This window comes from Tachypleus tridentatus, chromosome 8 (genome assembly GCF_004210375.1).
Source record: "Tachypleus tridentatus isolate NWPU-2018 chromosome 8, ASM421037v1, whole genome shotgun sequence".
NCBI lineage: Eukaryota > Metazoa > Arthropoda > Merostomata > Xiphosura > Limulidae > Tachypleus > Tachypleus tridentatus.
In genome coordinates, this window is record NC_134832.1 from 127772562 (window position 1) to 127793034 (window position 20473).

Genomic DNA, 20473 nt, shown 5'->3' on the forward strand with positions numbered 1-20473 from the left:
ATGTTGATTTCTTAGTGCAAAGCTTCACAAACTATTCCTTCTATCTTTCCACCTCAAGGCATCGAACCCTGAATTTTAGCATCTAAACCTGGAACTTAACTTTGACCTATCGGGCAAACTCTGAGGTGTTCTACGTACCTACTAGAATGTCAACTCCGTTTCTGCTCTTCGTGTTTTTTGTTTTGTTATTATATATTTTCTTCTCTTTATATAACTTTCTTTTTCTGTTTCACTATAAACATTTCCCTTCCCCATGCTGGCTGAGATGATTCAGTGTATTGGATAAGAGGCGATGTCAGCTTGGGCAAACTCATTTCTTTCTAATTCTCAAGTTAAACCCTTTAGGTCTAGTTTCATTACACAGGTGGCGCTCGAGAATATATGTTAAATTTGACACGCAGTGTATTCCTACCATTGTGGGGAGACGTGTCTATTTTTAGGTATCTATCCATGACTTCAGATATGCATATCTGTTTGCTACGAAATTCTAGTGACTAAACGCTTCTGTCTGTTAGATTCCAGCATGGGTGTTTATTTCAACTATTAGTTTTAGAGTATATACATATATATATCCAATAACAACAGGAGTTACTCGTTACGTATTTCTATAACAAGGAGGTAGTAATTTATCTCTAATAGCTAGAGACTTACGTGAATTGTGAGGTTCTAAAATTTGTTAATCACGTGATTTTAGCATATGTTTTTCTGTTAACTATTGGTTCTCTGTAATTCTGTTGGTTGTTTTGAATTTCGCATAAGGTTAGTCGAGAGTTATCTGCGCTAGTTGTTCCTAATATAGCACATAAAGAAGACAACTAGTCAATATTAACAACTCTTATGCTGCATTTTATAACGCTTTCTCGGATGAAAGTGCAAGCAGTTCGGGGACCGGATTCGAACTCGCGAGATTCAAGTTGAGAGTCGAGTATCCTAACAATCAAGACAGTATTTCTGGTGGGTTTCTAGAGAATGCATGTATTCCATATTACCATCCACAAATCTCTGAAGTATTATATGTAGTTCTCTTTGTTAACTACACTGTTATAATGTATTTCTATTTATTAACTTCTAGCGTACGTACTTTTGTTAAATTCGGAGTTTTATTAGAGTTTTGTAAGAGTTAAACTTGCGTGTACAGCACTTACATACCTTTCATATACAAATCTAAGTAAAGTAACACTTTCTTGTTACACTTTAAATTTTCTTAAAAAGCGCGAACTGCGATTTTCTTTTGTGAAAACAAATATTTTTGTAAAAAACAAACAAACTTTGTTTTCCTTAAAGATAACTTATTGTCGAAAAAGATTGTGGCTCAAATGAATTGGAGTAAAATAAATGTTACACTTATTTTTAATTTTATCAATCGCAATGTTGAATATTATTATGTAGTTAAAATAAAAAAGAAAACTTAAACTTACAGATGAAACATGAGTTTCTTCTTTTGAACGTGTATCTACTTTTGCACTGATTCCTCTAAGTGTGTTCCCTGTAACCAAAGCGCGTCTACGCAGCGTCTTTTCTGTATATCGCTAATGACGTCAGAAGTGCATACAATGACGTCATCAGATCACGTGGCGTACATTGAAGTGTGGATAGAGCGAAGCAATAGATCACTAGATGTACAAAAACAAAGATGTTTTCCTAAAGTGTTTTTCATTTATCTGATAAGAGACGCCGGATCAAGCTTTTTGTACGTCCAGGTATAAGAAGAAAAACAGATTACTGTTTCGGATGCCTCATCACGTTGGCTGCAGGTTTTGTAAAACGCAGCAGATCCGTTGTTATGAAGTTAAAAACAGAAGAATGCATTTAAAACATTGTTGCACAATTATAAATAAAATACTAGAACATCCAATGGTGTTTCTAGGATTTTTTTGATTTTTTTTAAATCTGGATGATATACGAGTCAAAGAGTAAGTTTTGGGGAAGAAAAATTAACGCTTTCATATCAGTGAGAATTCAGTCCCGAAAATTTCAAAACCTTAATACAGGTGTTAGGATGTTGGGGTGAGAGTGGCAGAGCTCTTCAGTTGAGGTGTGCGATCCCTCTCGATCTTAGTGGACATACTCAGGTAACGTTTAACTTATGTTAATTTATATTGGTTCATATTCTTATTTAGTATAAGTAACTAAACTAAGTCACACATATATCACTATCATTAATCCTTAAATGCATGTTCATCAAGTTTATTGTAATTAATGTATATGATTAATTAATTAAAAAAGACAGACGTAGTAAGTTGAATTAATAGATTCATTTCATTAATTAATTAATATTATTTAAAACTGTATACACTTCCCTTTATCTAAACAAAAAGAAAAATATCACTTCAGGTTTCCAGTATGCAGTTGTATGTTTATACCTTTTCTTTTTGGTGAATTACAAGAAATACAGTAAATAATCGTAATTCACCCAATCTCAAAGATCAGTATCGAAATTTAGTAATTCCTAATAATCTAACTGCCTTATGACAGGACCATCCGAGGAACTTCACAGTAACTGATTAACATAGTGAAACAAGGTTTCAAAGCCTGAACTAATTTTCATTTTCATTACTTAACATCACACTCACTCACACACACACAAGGATGTTGGTTGCAAAGTAAACAAACATGGGCATCTTTTTTTTTTTTCATAATTAAAATGCAGTGCGTGCAACGAGAGGTTAAACTATAAATGAGGGTACTAAGTACCATATGGGAATTCAAGTGTCATTGGAAAAACTGTATCTTTCTTTCTTAATTTTGTTTTGACAATTAATGTTTTTGTTTCACTTGAAAATGCTTTATCAGATTAATGATAGAGATGCAAGAACTTTAGCTATAACTATTAACTAATAAATACATTTCGTGCTTTGATCGTATAGATATATATAATATATATATATAACACTATATTTCAGCTTATGAACTACATCAATATTTGGCTAAATCTCAAAATGTGTTTAAAATCTCCTCAATTTTTTATGAACACTTTTTCTATCAACTATTACCATAAGAATAGATTAGAAACGGCAGGATAAAGTTTCAACTCACCCTGTATCGCACCCGAAACACTTGAAGCAGAACATGGGAAAATTCATAAATTTCATAACTTCACATGACGTCACAGAATTCTTTTCTGTCACATCCTAAAATACTCTTAAGAGAGTTAGACTTAAAAGTTTATGGATAATGCTTCATCAGATCCAAAGATACTTTGCAAAGAGCTAGGCTTAATAATTTAATAATAATCTCTTGTCACGTATTCAAAGACACTCTGAAGAGAATTAGGATAGCTTTTCGTTACACCCAAAGATACTTTGAAAATAACTAGCTTTAACAATATGATAGTAATAAGTTGCCACGTCTCTGAAGTGCTTTAGGATTAGCAGTGAAAGGATAACGCCTCGCCACATCCAAAAATACTACGAAAAATGCTAATTTTAGGAGTATGACAGTAATATTTTCATCAAATACCCCACGACATTTGAAACAGATTTTTAGCTAACTACTATGAGGATAATGGTTTATCACGCCTAAAACCAGTTTAAAGACAATAAACTTTAATATAATAAAAATAACACTTTGAATAGATTTAGGCTTAAGAGTTTAAGTATAATAATTTGCTACAACCAAAACCCTTTTAAAATGATGTAAAGTTTAACAGCATTAGGGCAACACTTTGAAGAGAGTTCTGTAGACACCATTAAGATAGTGTTTCGGCATATTCAAAACCACTTTGAAAAAGAGCTAGGCTTGGCAACGTGTAAATAACTTTTCGTTATATTCCAAGACTCCTTGATAAGAGCTAGGCTTAGCAGTGTATAAATAATCTTCTGTTACGTACCAAAGTACTTCAAACCTCAAAAAGAGCAAGGTTTAACATACGATAATAAACTTCGAGAAGAGTAAATTTTAAAAGTATGGAGATATTTTCTGTAACATTCCAAAACACTTCGAAGACAAATTGGCTAAAGTGTATGAGGATAATTCTTCGTTACGTTCCAACAAACTGTGAAGAGAGTTAAATTCAACAGTAATAGGATAGCTGTCAGTTATACCTCGAGATAATTATACAAGAGTTAGGTTTAAGAACATGAGAATAATCTTTCACTGCAACCAAACAACCAAAAGACAAATTGAAGACAGTTTCATGGAGTAAAGTTAATATAATTTTGTATCATGTATTTAGATACTTCGAGGCACCTTCAGTTTGAAAACATCACAACAATGTTATTCTGTATCCTAAGACATTTTTAGTTTAAAAGACACTCGATAGTTTTTTATGAAACAGAAGTTTCCATCGCTTTTGCCTTGCATTACATATTAAACCAATTTACAAAGACCCGGCCTGCTGTTGATTTACTGCACTGTTCTGGTGAGACGGATTCTTGGGATTCCAAAAGGCCACAGGTCAATTCTTATATAACCAGACTCACAAACTTTCACAAACTACAGTAACCCACGATAGCTTTTACCCACTCGTAGAGTGAGGATGGATCTTCATCTGCTTTCCTGATTCTTACTAGTTAGATGAATAGAAGGATTAAAATAACCTGATATTAGTTTCAAACCATGTACGGAGTGACTACTAAGTCTGCCCATTCAGAATACAAGTGAGAGCGGTGTTGTTACTACTGGGCCTGTGTAGGTGAGAGACTACGCCCACGCTCCACGGTTTCTTGAGTCTCTAGACAGCGAGTGAGTCGAGAACGGATTGCCATAGCAACTGTGAGTTAGCAAAGACGGTCTATAGGCAGCCAATAAAAAGCCCCACGTAGATCTACGTCATCACGAACAGAAACATCGTACAGCAATGATTGTTGTTTGTCTCATGCATCTCAAGATAGCGTCAGCCGCCAAGATGTAGTTTCCATGGTAACAGATTTACCTCTAATGTTCCCTTGACCTTCTTGAATCCGCCTACGAGTAAAGCAATGGTTACCGGCTAACTATGCCAGTGAATACTCTGGGATATTTAAAGAGGAGTTGTGAGGGTATTTCATCTCAAATATTGATAAACGACAAATCTGTTCAAGAAATAACAAAACACCAAAACCTTCATCTAAAAACGATTCGAGACAAGCATTTTATTTATTTAAGTGACACAGAAACGCTCATTTTTCAGTGCAATTGTGCATCTTAATTGAAGTATAACCATGAGTTATTCGGATTATAAAAGTGGTGTGCTTATTTATTCAAGACTTAACCTGTATGGGTTACGTAATAGTTAATGAAATTAAAAATTACAACTTAGTTAATATAAACTAAACTGTGTCTGTAGAACTTGTAGTTAATATAAGATTGTACCGCTCATATTACAGTTAATGAAAATAGCACTTGTAATATACAACTTACACCACAGTTAAAAAAAAAAAAAACACTTGGATTGTACAAGTTATATCATAGCTACAGTAAACAACACGTGAACTGTAGATATTTTACGATAATAGCTCAAGCCTACAACTTCTGTTTTTGTGTTGCCTTAGAAAAGTGTGCTACATTATTTATTTATTGTTACTTTCAGTAACACTTTTGGCCATACTGTTTAATATACTGAAAGGTTATTACTTTGTAATTTTATTTATTATTATCGTGATTTAATTATAGAGAATAATTTTCATTGTTAATATTATATGTTTATTTAGGACTAATATAGATGTGATAAGTTGGATGAACCTGAGATTATGGCCATAAATTTCGTTAACACTCCTACGAAAAGTGGGGCCTAATAGGTCCCAGAGCAACTTGAAAGGTTATTAATATTAGGCTAATAATTTTGTATTTAAATGAAATTGCCATTTAAATCCATTAATGAATGGATTAACGAGATTCCCACTGTCCCTATCTACTATCTAGCGAAACCACAGCCAGGGGAACGGGCTTGGAGAAATCAGGACTAGAAACGTCTTTTCGTAGGAGTGTTGATGACGAGGGTAGCCAGTTGACGAGACTATGCATGCTAATCTCTGTAAATAGAAACGTAAAAAAAGTAAATTTAATTAGCTGAAACGGTGGCCGAGTTGAACTTTAGTTTCGCTCTAAATACATCTGATTCTGATGGTCTGATCTTGGTCTGATGGGAAGCTAACATTAATTATGTGACTGGATAATGTAAATTAAACGATAGTTAATGTAAGCAAAATTAGACTAAAGTTAATGAAACGAAAGTTTAGACTGTGTGACATAAATAATAGTTGATGAAAACAAAACTTAGACTGTAAAACGTACGTTTTACATAAATTTGCATCATACCCACTGGAACCTAGACTTACATTGTAAAACTAATTCACATTATAATTAACCAAAACTAATCTTAAACAGGAAAGTTTACATCTTAGTTTAAAAAAACAACTAAAATTAAGTTGTATAGCTTACATCAAAGCTAATATAAACAAAATCTGGACTTTATAGCTTAGATTCTAATGAATTTACACAAAAGTAAGATTTTCTAACTTAGTTAATGAAAATAAGGCTTAGACCGTAGCACTTACATTTTAGTTAATGTAAAAAAATTTAAATTGTAGAGCTTACATCACAGTTAGTGTAAACAAAACTAAGGCTGTAGAACTTAACATTTATGACTAAAGTAAACAATACTTGGAATATAGTTAATGAAAAAAAGTTTAGACTGTTTAATTTCTATCACAATTAATGAAAAGAAATTTGAATTATAGAGCTTACACTATAGTTAATTTAAATAAGACTTCCTACAGAACGTGTAATACAGTTAATTAACACAAAACTTTTGACCTTATATACATACTTAAGTAAGCATACTTAAGCTAGAGAACTTGTAGTATATATAAACAAAACCTTAGATTGTAAAACTTACATCATAGCTAATTTAAGCAAAATTAGACTATAGTTAATATAAACAAAGCTTATTTTTTATAACTTAGATCAAATTAATGTAATAAGTAAAACTTGACAGTAGAAATTACACTATAGCTAATGTCAACCAATAAGAATAAGAGAATGTACCTTACTTTATGGCGTGGGCTAGATAGTTAAACGTCATTGTTAAAATACTTTGTACGATTCTACTTTTGTATAAAGCTACTTCAATTAGAATCCAAAAACCTTCATCTAGACTCACATGGATATATGAATAATAGTCCTTAAGACGTATAGACTCGAACATCACCTAAACTAAAATAGAAATAGAAGTTTAAAACAGCATGGTTCCTATTCTGTTAAGGCTGATATTATATTGTGTTTTAATTCATTTGTTCTTGGAGCCGGTTTAGTTAGGGCTGTCGACCGGCAATTTGCTATTGTCAGAATGGAAACCTTTCACGAAACATAGTTTGCCCTTTCAGTCATAGGGACATAAGCGACGGCCAATTCCATTATTCATTAGTAAAGAATAGCCCGAGAGATGGCACTGAGTAATTTTAACTAGCTTCATTTTTGTTTTGTTTTTTTGTATATTACTGCAAATAACCCTCAAATAGCTTAAATCGAAGTTAAACAAAACAGAATATCGGTTTATGTTTCTTAATGTATACGTTTCACCTTATAACTCAAACGTCCATTTATTCCTATGTGAATGGCCAAGTAGTTAAGTCAGTTAATTCGCAATCAGAGGGCTGTAGGTTCGAATCCCCTTTAGCCAAACATCTACGTCCTCTCAGCTGTGTAACAGTCATTCCCACTATTCGTTGGTAAAAGAGTAGCACAAACGACTACCTTCCATCTAGTCTTACACCCCTAAATCAGGGACGGCTAGCGCAGATAGTCTTCGTGTAGCTTTTCGCGAAATTCTAAAGCAAACCAAGAAATGTCTACGTGACAATATTTGCCGCTTACATCAGTTGCGTAACGAAATGTTTTTTTTTTCATAGACTTAAGTCAATTGTCGTAGATCAAAGAGAAATGGACTGACTCATTTATTTATCCATCCTTAATGAACAGTTTCATCCAGTTAGGTAATCTATATTTTACATCTCGATTCTAAAGATTCGCAAGTAGAAACGATATTTTGATATCATATCAGGTTATGTCATTTCTGTTTATATTATTCTTATTCTCATTTGCTTTGGTATGACTGTTGTCGAACACACAGTGAATTATCTGTGTACTGCCTATCGCGGGTATCGAACCCCATTTTTTTTAGCATCCTCATCCTGTAGACTTTCTGCCGAGCAATGGAGGGCAGATGTGACTTGACAAATAAATACGTTCTAACGACACCAAAAATTAAAAAAATACTTTAATTAAAATGTTAAGGTATTATTATTTATATTTGCAAAGATGCGAGCAATACCTTTTTAATCATTAAAGTTATTTAGTTGTTGTTAACCATAAAAAAACCATTAGGATGGAAGATGCTTCTTATTAGTAATATGGATAAAATAATGAGTACAATTCAAGATATGGAACACACTTGGTCAGCTTTAAATATTATTTAACTGTTCTCCATGACCAACTGGGATATGTTGTTTTATATTTGTGTGTGTGTGTATATATATATATATACACTGCTGGTCAAAATCTTAAGACCAATGAACAGGAAGAAAAAATATGCATTTTTCGTTGTTAGACTCAACCACTCATTTGAGTACAGCTTCGAAAGATGAAAATAAGAAAAGGCCAAATAAAAATAAAAATAAACTTTTTTAGCGTGAACGTGAACACTATGAAATTAGCTTAAATACTAGCTGGCCAAAAGTTTAAGACCATACCAAAAAGAAGTCCTAAACAGGGTAGGAAATGCCCAAAAAAGAGGTCTCATTAGTGAGTTGCACGGCCGTCATTGCGAATAACTGCAAACGTTCGCTTTGGTATGATCGATATAAGCGTTTGCAGAAGGCTGGCTGGAATGATATTCCAAGTAGTAAAGATGGCTTTACGAAGATCTTGCACTGTTTGGAATTGACGTCCATTTCTATAGACTTTCCTTGCCATCCAACCCCAACATTTTCAATGGGGTTCAGTTTGGGCGAACACGCTGGATGGTCCAAAAGAATCACGTTATTCACCACGAAAAAGTCCTTTGTCCTGCAGGCATTAAGGATTGCAGCGTTTTCCTGCTGAAAGATCCAGTCATTTCCACACAAGTGAGCGCCTTCAGCCAACAAGGATGCTCTCTCCAACATGTCTATGTAGCCAGCCCCTGTATAACCTGAAGCTCCATTGTTCCATGGAAGGAGAATGCACCCCAAATCATGATAGAACCTCCTCCACTGTGTCGTGTAAAAAATGTCTCCGGTGGGATATCCTTATCGTGCCAGTAACGTTGGAAGCCATCTGGACCATTCAGTTTAATTTTTTTCTCATCAGAGAACAAAACCTTCGTCCACTTTTCTACGTCCCATGTTTGGTGCTTCTCAGCAAAGTTTAACCGAGCCGTTTCGCGGTGTGGAAGGAGGCGTGGCCTTTAAAGACGTTTACGATTTTTAAAGCCTTTCTCTCGTAGACGCTGTCTTATTGTTTTTGAGCTGCATTCTGCGTCTGTAAGGGCCTTAATCCGGTTCGACAATCGGCTGGTGTCTTCTCGGACAATCCGTCGAATCCTCCTGCTCAACGCCGGCGAAATTTTCTTGGGCCGACCACTTGAAATTCTCGTTCCGTATTCCTCAGGGTCTTTTAAGAAATTTGCAATAGCAGTTTTACTACACCCAATATCACCAGCGATGGCACGTTGAGAGAGATCTTGCTTTTGTAGCTCGACAGTTCTGCCACGTTCAAACTCTGTCAACTTTTTAGCCTTTGCAATGTTTTTATCCAATGTAACACAGATATCAGTGGGAGATGTTGACAGTGCTAATGCTTGAACACAAATGACTAAATTTTGTTACGTGTTTACCGAGTAACGCTTCGTTTCAGTGTGGTCTTAAACTTTTGACCAGCTTGTATTTAGGCTAATTTCATTGTGTTCACATTTTTCCTATTAAATGCTAAAAAAGTTTTATTTTTATTTTGCCTTTTCTTATTTTCATCTTTCGAAGCTCTACTCAAATAAGTGGTTGAGACTAACAACGCAAAATACATATTTTTTGTTTATGTTCATTGGCCTTAAGATTTTGGCCAGCAGTGGATATGTAAAAGGTGTATACCAGTATGCCAATTTTTATAAATCTTTTATAAGGATGGGCATAATAACAATAGCCCTCCCAGTGGCATAGCGGTATGTCTGCAGATTTATAACGTTAAAAAAATCCGGGTTTCGATACTCGTGATGGCCAGAGTACCTTTGCGCTTACTTGCAAAGAAACAAACTTATAATAAATATTTCACAGTTTTCAAGCGATATATATTCACATGAAGAAAAACAATAAGAAAGAGACTCAAACAGCTCAATGTTTTAGCGGATTCCCATAGTTTATTTAATTAAATAAAGTACTTTGATTATATCAAATACGCAGCGCATAGGATAGCGAAAAACAAATAATTTTGAAAACGTATGGACACATTAGAATGCAGTTGAACTAAGTTTCGTTGTTATTTCTTTGTATTTTAAGCTTGAGTACTACCTTGGCGATGAAGTATTGTCGGAGAACCCACAGCTAGTTTCTATTTCCATACTGACACTCGAGTCCAGACTAAGGTACTTGCGCGCCCTCGTGTGTTGGCGTTCCGAGTTACGATTGGAAACCACACGCTGCCTGCAAAGGGAGGATGTTTATTAATGTTAACGTTGAAATATTATCTTCGTAAAAACATATATATATATAAAATTCTCCAAAGCCTGAAAACTCTTAATATTAAAGAAGTCAAGGCTGTACAAAATATTTTTTATTTTAAATATAATAGTAATACACAAAAACAAGGAAAAATGACTTGAGGTTTCAAAAACAAATACATCGACAATTTTCATGTAAAATATTCAAAATTAATTCACAAATTACACGTTTCAGCACTTTTATCTATAAATTGAAAAGAAACAACAACTACAGTTCGATTAATCTTGTTGATGCATACATGAAATGTAATTGGTTGTACGATAGAGCATAATTGTAATTAGTGTGTTTGTTTGTTTTGAATTTCGCACCAGCCGTCCCTTATTTAGCAGTTTGAAGTTTTCGCTACTATTTGTACCAACGGACAGTGGGATTGACCGTAACGTTATTAATCTTGTTGATGCATACATGAAATGTAATTGGTTGTGCGATAGGGCATAATTGTAATTAGTGTGTTTGTTTGTTTTGAATTTCGCGCCAGCCGTCCCTTATTTAGCGGTATAAGACTAGAGGGAAGGCAGTTTGTTATTATCACCCACCGCCAACTCTTGGGCTACTATTTGTACCAACGGACAGTGGGATTGACCGTAACGTTATAACAACCCCACAACTGAAAGGGCGGGCATGTTTGGTGCGACGGGGATTCAAACCTGCGACCATCGAATTACGAGTCGAGCGCCTTAACCACCTGGCCATGTCGGGCCTTAGTAATAAGTGTGACCCTCTATGTGATAAGCTTGGCATGAAGAGTGATTGTATGTGAAGTAGATGTGTTCATGTGCTGTATTAGCGATAACATATGAATTTTTTTATGTGATACGCATGACTGTTTGTGTAATAGTTGTGAACGTATCCAACATATATGTGAATCTATTATCGCGACATGTGATAAGCGTGGTTATATGCGTGAGAGATGTGAATGTATTATTTTTACGTGTAACTGTATTAATATTAGAAACGGGTATGAATCTGTGTAATACGAATGGTTGAATGTTTGGTAGGCGTGAGCGTGTGTGGAAAAAGATATGAATGTGTTACCACTTAGTGTGATTCTGTACGTGATTGGTTATATGTGATAATGTCACTGTACACGAGATGGAGAATTTTGGATCAATTTGTGGAGAATGAAAAACAACAACAACAAAAACACGATAGATTTCGATAATTGGAACTTCAGGTGGTTTGAAAGGATGTTTGGGGTGTAGGCATTATTTGGTACGTTACATGAACATCGTGATAAAAGACTTTATTTGTATTAGTAGGATAGATGCCGGACATTAGGGACAGGCGTGATTATGTGTGATAGGTGTGACTGAGACTACATTAGATGCACTCATATATGGGCGATATCTGTAACTAAATGCAACAAACAAACTTGTAGCGTATTCTATTACTGCGAGTGATGTGAGAGGGTAATGACTCTTTGCAAGTGGAATAATTATATATATATAATAAATGAGACCTATGTGCTAACAGTGTCAAAAGATGGTGCTGCTGTTTCTAAACAGAGATTTATGACATTATTCATGAAACATGATATAAAAGTATAGTGTCTAGTAAATAACAAACAACTTCGTGTAATTCCCCCATTATAATACGGTACAAGAACTTGTAGTTTTCAGTATATAACAACTACATGCTACTTTCTCATGGTAACACAGCAACGTAAATATAGTGTCTAGTAGATAAAACCTTATGTAATTCTCCATTTGTAATACAGTACATAAAGATTTAGTGCCTGTTAGATAGCAACTGATGTAATTCTCCCATCATAATACAGTACATCAACATATAGTGTATATTAGAGAGCAATACATGTAATTATCCTACCGTATTCGAGTTAGAAACAAGAGCTATTGTTATGGTTAAACAAAGATTATCTGTGATGGCATTTCTTGACGACGAGAAACCCACTCGAAGTAAAAATGTGACCAAGAACGGCTGATATAGGTATTAACACTTTTACTAATAAAGTAGAGAACAGCGTTTCGGCCTTCTTAGATCATCTTTGTTAACCTGAAGATGACATAGGGATGTGACGACTTTTATCTACATAATTTTTATATAATTTCTGTTTTGGAAAAATCATGTTTTTCTTTTAGTGTGTTTGTAAAATCTTTATGTGTTTCTTTTCTCCTGGGAAAGCCACATCAGGCAATATGTTGTATTCATCAAAGGGAATTTCTAAATCCGAAAAGTTACAGCTGTTTTGTTTGTTTTTTAATTTCGCGCAAAGCTACTCAATGGCTATCTACGATAGCCGTCCCTAATTTGGTAGTGTAAGACTAGCGGGAAGGCAGCTTGTCACCACCACCCACCGCCAACTCTTGGGCTACTCTTTTACCAACGAATAGTGGGATTGACCGTTACATTATAACGCCCCTACGGCTGAACGGGCGAGCATGTTCGGTGTGACGGGGATTTGAACCCGCGACCCTCAGATAACGAGTCGAACGCCTTAACTTACCTGTCCATTCTGGGCCTTTTTATTTAAATACTGATTACTAAAAAAATTTACCTAAAGAACAGTAGGATCATCTAAAAGGTCGCATTAAATTTGACCTTTCGATTAAGGTAACAGAAGTATACCTATTTATCCTATGATATCTCACCATACTTTAACCTATAAGAGTGTTGATATATTTTACTTTCTTCGTATAAACATTTGTCTTATACATTTCGTTGTAACATTTTGTGGAAATTACGTACACCCAATCATATCAAAGTTGAATCAATTCCTTCCAACATTAAACGCTATTGATTTATACGTTAACCCCGATTTATTCAATTGAAACACTATGTCTTTGCTCTTGTATAACTTGATTACTGTTTTTCAAAGATGTGAAAATATCACACGAATGCCTAAAAGTACATGTTTGTTTTGTTAAGTATTTTATTGGATGTTTCAAAGGTTTTTGGACTTTATCTATACACACAATTGTTTAATACTTATGTTTTTAACACTTATTCTTTAAGACTTCACTCATGTTAATGATTTTGCAGTCATTGCTATCGCTGGATTTTCCAGTTGTTTGGTAAGAACAAAACACATATTTTATTTCTTTTAAACAATAACATCTTTTGCAAAGAGGTAGACTGCACGTGGTCCGTGAAATTTGTTTAAAAATAGGAAAAGAAATGTGGAAATATTATTATTCGAAAAAAACAAATACTGTGACAACGACGTATGTTATAAACATTGCATTTTCCCGTTAAGGCGTTAATAAACAAAATGTTTATTACTATGTTTTATTCATCAGACACACAAGCAAAATGTCAGGTTAGTTCTCACCTCGTTAACGTTTTTCTCTTTTCAACGCAGACCTTACAACAGACCATTACGACGACTGCTAATATCAAACCACCAGCCACACCTGCTAAAAGGACGTAGATAGTAATTTGTTCACGCTGAAGTGTGCTCCGGGCTGCCGCCTGTGATCAAGAACAGGTTGTTACCAAATTTGAACAGAAATCATTTTTATAACAACGATTTAATTATTTCTCACTGTTATTACTTATGTTTCACAAGCGATGATTTTAACAAAAATCACAATAGTTTTTGTAGAGGTAGCGTGACCATCGTTTATTATAACTGTTTATTTTTATAATAGAAAATCCAATTTCTAAAACGTGACTTTAGAGAAAAAAATAATTTTTTATGCTTTGTTGCATTCAACGAAAAACTTTTCGAGAGTTATCTAAAAACGTTTTAGAACATAACTTATGTATGTACATAAATCAGTAGAAAGAAACAAGAACATATTGCTACCTAGGAGACAGGCTTTATGTAACTATTACATGTTTGTTTTTTGTGTTTGAACTTCGCGCAAAGCTACACGATGACTATCTGCGCTAGCCGTTCTTAATATAGCAGTCTAAGCCTAGAGGAAAGGCAGCTAGTCATCATCACCCAACGCCAACTCTTGGGCTACTCTTTTACCAACGAAATATAGGATTGATTGTCATATATAACGTCCTCACGGCTGAAAGGGCGAGCATGTTGGATGCGACGGGCATTCGAACCCGCGCCCCTCGGATTACGAGTTAACGCCTTAACAACCTGGCTATGCCGAGCCTTAACTCTTATGAAATCTAATTAAACAGTACACTTGGGATAGGATAAAATGTAATTAAACAGTATACTTGGGATAGGATGAAATCTAATTAAACAGTACCCTTGGGATAGACAGTTTGATTTGAAGTATTTGCGTACACCACTCAACGGTCATCTGGCTAGCCATTCTTAATTTTGAACTTACAGTCAAGAGGGTATGCATCCAGTAAACATCGATTGCCAACTCTTGGGTTGCTCTTGTCTGACCGAAGAGTGAGATTTAATTGTCACACTTATAATACATCCACGGCTCCAAAGTGTGGAACACAATGTTTTCCTTATGTTAACAGGACGTAAATGTGGACCAGCATTTCCGTAGTGCGGCACGCTAACTACTGGGATACGTACGGCCATGAACAGTGGCCAGAACATATGTAGGAACAGGTGTCAGATAAAATAATGGGCTAGGCGGTTAAGGTGCTAGAATCGTAATCTGAGGGTCGCGGGTTCGAATCTCTGTTCTCACCAAATATGCTCGCTCCTTCAGCCATGGGGGAGTTATAACGTAACGGTTAATCCCACTATCCGTTGGTAAAAATAGTAGCCCAAGAGTTGGCGGTGGTGATAATAATTAGCTGCCTTCCCTCTAGTCTTACACTGCTAATTTAGGGACAGCTAGCGTAGATTACCCTCATGTAGCGAAATTCAAAACAAACAAATTAGATCGAAAGGGAACTTCAGTTCAGAAAAGAAAAAAAAAAAGTAAAAAAACTAAAGCGCGATCCGTCCCTGTATTTGTCAACAAATTTCAAACAAAGATCTCTTGATATCGAAGTCCCAGTTACTGTTTTGGTTGTGTACATCGTATAGCTACTTTCTCATTTATTTCCACTGACATCTAGAATAACTGTTCTTTGCTTTGTTGTGAAGGAGAAGAGACATCTACAAAGTAGAGGCCACTGTTGAATATCAGTTATTGTCAGGAAACACGTGACCTATTGACTAGACCTGTTCTCAACCCTTACGTAGGTATTAACCTACGTAGGATGCGCCAGCCCAAAACAACAAAGAATAGGAAATGTCAGTCTGAAGGATGAAATTCTAAAGGTTAATGAAACTGTCTTTATATACTGTTTTGTATCGCCGTAGGTGTGAGCCTTGTCTTTCTATACTGTTGTGTATCCCCGTAGGTGTGAACCTTGGCGCCAAGTTGAATGACTTAGCACTTATATATTTGATTCAGCATACTTCTATTTATTTGACAAAGCAATATTACCATTATCACTGGAAGTGTATAAATGATTTTTTGCGATAGAAATATTCGGAACTTCTAAACAAAGTAGAGGCAAAAGGCAAAACACTTCTAAAAAAAATATTTAGTGTTATTCAATACAAGAAGAACAGCTCGAACTGTATAAATTTTACGAAACTAAAGAGTTCCAAAATCACGCTCAAACTCCATCCCCAAAGTGAAGGTAATAATTACTAGTACCATCTTCTCCAACACAGATGAGAAGGTTTGGTTTGTTTTGAATTTTGCGCAAAACTACACGAGGACTATCTGCGCTAGCCGTCCGTAATTTAAGTTAATTACTGGTTAATTTCGTTGTTTCGTGTGGAAACCCTACACTTAACATGTAAGAAGTATTTATTTATATATTTACCTATCTATACATTAACCCATTAGAAGATATAAAGAGTAAGAGCGTTTGTTTCTCCTTCTTATAGAAGTTCGCATATTAGAGGTAAAAAAATGGCTCAAATTCCTTAATAAAGTAATATTATCCTGTTTTTAAGTTTACTGGTATTTGACGCTAAAAATATTACGTAACAAAAATATTGTTAAGTAAATAGATATAAAAGCATATGTATTTCACAATTAACCTTTTATAATCATCTTGTATAAGGCCCGGCATGGCCAGGTGGTTAAGGCACTCTACTCGCTCGTAATCCGAGGGTCGCGGGTTCTAGTCCCCTCACACCAAACATGCTCGACCTTTTAGCCGTAGGGGCGTTATAATGTTACGGTCAATCCGACTATTCGTTGGTAAAAGAGTAGATTCAGAGTTGGCGGTGGGTATTAAATTATGGACGGCTAGCGCAGATAGCTCTTGTGTAACTTTGCGCGAAATTCAGAATAATCTTGTATAAACAGATATAGAATCATGATACATTGGACAACACAGGTTGTCAGACAAGATTGAAACAAATTTATTATAGAATAAAAGAAAATGGGCCTGGCATGACCAAGCGCGTAAGGCGTGCGACTGGTAATCCGAGGGTCGCGGGTTCGCGCCCGCGTCGCGCTAAACATGCTCGCCCTCCCAGCCGTGGGGTTGTATAATGTTACGGTCAATCCCACTATTCGTTGGTAAAAGAGTAGCCCAAGAGTTGGCGGTGGGTGGTGATGACTCGCTGCCTTCCCTCTAGTCTTACACTGCTAAATTAGGGACGGCTAGCACAGATAGCCCTCGAATAGCTTTGTGCGAAATTCCAAAACAAACAAACAATAAAAGAAAATAGTTTAATCTACTATAAAACTATCACATAATATCAGTTTTATTGGAGATCTGTGCTCACACATCTGTTTCTCCTGCAGAACTTCAAGTTAATTCACTCAATATTGCTAAACATGAGAATATGTTTATTTAAATTAACCAAAGTGTTACCGTTCACAGTTTTTAAGGAGTGTTAAAATGAAACAAACAAAGAGTCATTGTTGTTTAATGCTTCTAAAACTAATGAAATAATTTTTAAAATGAAATGTTTGAAAGTAAAAATAACTACAGTATTTCTTGTTGAAAAATTAGCAGAGAAAGAAAACGGATGTGAGAGTTGACGTATTCAAGAAACATCAGCAGCTCATGGGGCCTTAGTAGGAGGTGCAACAAAGGCGCACAACCAATAAAAACAAATAAACAATATCCAGTTTATCAAAGCAATAAGACAACTAAGTTCATAATCAACAATGGCTATAGAAAACAATGAAAAAAAGAAAGAAAAATATTCCATTGATGAAAAGAACTTCCATTGGATAATAGTATGACATCTGATTCTATGTATAGATGTAGTAACCTAACAACAAAAACAAAGTAGTTTATTTTCAAACATTGAAATTACTGAAGCGAAAACAATTATAAAACTAATGACCTCTGACAGTAAAAGGAAAAATGAACATAATGTTAAACTCAGTCAAAAACTAATGATATCTGGTAGAAAGAAGGAACGTAAACAGGACTGTTAGTTCAGTCAAAAAGCTGATGATATCTAGTAGTAAGAAGGAATATAAACAAGACGTTAAATTATGTCAAAAAATAATATCTGGTAGTAAGAGGGAATGTAAACATGGCGTTAAGTCCAGTCATAAAACTAAAGATATGTGGTAGTAAAAGGGAATGTAAACATCACGTTAAGTCAGTCAAAAACTGATGACTGTACTAAGGGGAAATACAAACAAGACGTTAAGTATTAAAAAATTAATTAATTAAATTAACCAAAAAGCTAATGACATTTGATACATAAAAGGAATATAAAAATGATATTAAAACAATAAAAAATCTAATGACATCTAACAGTTAGAAGGAATATAAACATGACAAAATCCTATATATGGTAATAGTAGGAATATAAACATGGTGTTAAGTAATTTAAAAACAAATTATATCTGGTAGTTAGGGAACATATAAACATGGCAAAATACTATGTATGGTAATTAGTGTAAATACAGACATGGTATTAAGCAACTTTAAAACAAATTATATCTGGTAGTTAGGGAACATATAAACATGACAAAATACGATATATGGTAATTAGTGTAAATACAGACAGGGTATTAAGCAACTTTAAAACAAATTAAATCTGGTAGTTAGGGAACATATAAACATGACAAAATACGATATATGGTAATTAGTGTAAATACAGACAGGGTATTAAGCAACTCTAAAACAAATTAAATCCGGTAGTTAGGGAACATATAAACATGACGTTAATTTTAAACATCTTAATACAAAGTTGGCTTCGTGTCTTCAAAATCTAACAGTTTTCTAAACTTAAAAATGAAGCATGAGGTATATCTGTCATTACAAAGTTACTAAGGAGAAGATGTATCGCTTGTAACTGGACGTTTCACTTGTCTCATGATAAAGATAAAGATAAATCTTGTTAAATACGATACGTTTATTGTATAGTTATAGGGTTTGGTCAGAATAAAATATTTCATAGTATTTCTGACTATAGAATATCATCACATCTGACAAATAAGCATTATAAAGACTGATAATAGGAGATTCATAAAAGAAATGATCAAATTTTGGTCATTTTGTATATGGAATGAACCAATACGTATTACAAATATAAGTTCCAAACCCCAACAAGAGAGGGCAGGACTATTCGTAATCCAAAATAAGTTTTCAGAAGGTTTGTTTATTTGTAGTTAAGTGCAAAGCTGCATACTGAGCTACCAATGTTCTGCCCACCACGGGTATCAGAATCCAGTTTCTAGCGTTATAAGTCTCTATATATACCGCTCTGCCACTGGGGGCACTTTGAAAAGAAAAAAATAGTATATTAAAATCTGTTAAGGATTAATGGCGTTTGCAAGAATGTGTTGACGTATGATATACAATAATAATTTATCAATTTTAGATACATAACACACATTTTGAAGGAAGAAACAACAATTCCTGTACAAAACTGGCTTTGGAAAAATCTATTAGCTAAAACAAGCTACTGGAGGATTTATTTTATAAGTTCAGAGAAAATTCTTTATTGAAATTGAGAAGAACAGTAGTTATTTTGAATAAATAAACCACTGAAGTTCGATAAAGTCCATACAGTCGCCATAGTTTCAGACAGCAGAATCTAATTGGGGGCCGAAAAACATTATATTAGATTGTGTAAAATCGTACTTGTCAGCTAAGCTCCAAAATAAGCTGAGACAAACAGCAAGAATTTGTTAGAGAAGAAAGTTTAGGTTTGTTGCAGGATAAAACTTATAAAATGTATTAGGCAGTTATCACATTTGTACATACACATAAAGAGAATTACTGACTAAGCTGATGTATGCAATTTGGATTATAGATGAAAAAAAATTCGGATTCGATTCTGGATTTGAAATTGCCATAAATCGACAAATAAAAAATCAGTGACAGATTTTAAGATATCTATTTGTAAAATTACACTAGTATAAAGTGAAATAAACAACATTCAGCTGATGAAATCTGGTAGTAAGAGGGAACATAAAAATAACGTTAAATTCACTCAAAAAACTGATGATATCTTGTAGTAAGGAAAAATACAAACATGGTGTTATATACAGTCAAAAAAAACTAAAGATATGTGGCAGTAAAACGGAATGTAAACATTACGTTAAATAAGTCAAGAAACTGATGACTTCTGAAATAAACAACATTTAGTTTTGGAAAAAAGTATGAAAACAGTAAAAGAGTTACAAACAAACATAATTATCTGAAAACACGCGAGGCAAACAGAATGTCCGTCATATGATGGGAAACAACTATTAATTTTACTTCTCAAAATTATATCTAAATAAATGTTTTTGAACATATTTTTTGAAACTTAATTATAATATAGTAATAATATGTATAGAGAATAACTATCCTGTTTTTAGTATTTCACGAAAACAACACTTTTATGTATATTTGTTCATTTACGTTAAGTATTGCTTTGATTTATGTATTTTTTATTATATTTTACGTCTTGTTCAAATGTTGTTTTCAAAAAGTTCTCATAG

General features: G+C 34.3%; 1 pseudogene across 1 annotated transcript in view; it reads right to left on the bottom strand.

Annotated features, from left to right (window-relative positions):
* The window catches only part of LOC143223457 (uncharacterized), a 75123-nt pseudogene that overhangs the window by 9240 nt on the left and 45410 nt on the right, over positions 1-20473 (bottom strand). Inside the window, exons 2-3 of the transcript XR_013012920.1 lie at positions 13960-14099; positions 10461-10592 (exon numbers count right to left, since the gene is read on the bottom strand). The product of XR_013012920.1 is annotated as an uncharacterized LOC143223457 (transcript). The remainder of the gene's footprint in view (positions 1-10460; positions 10593-13959; positions 14100-20473) is intronic.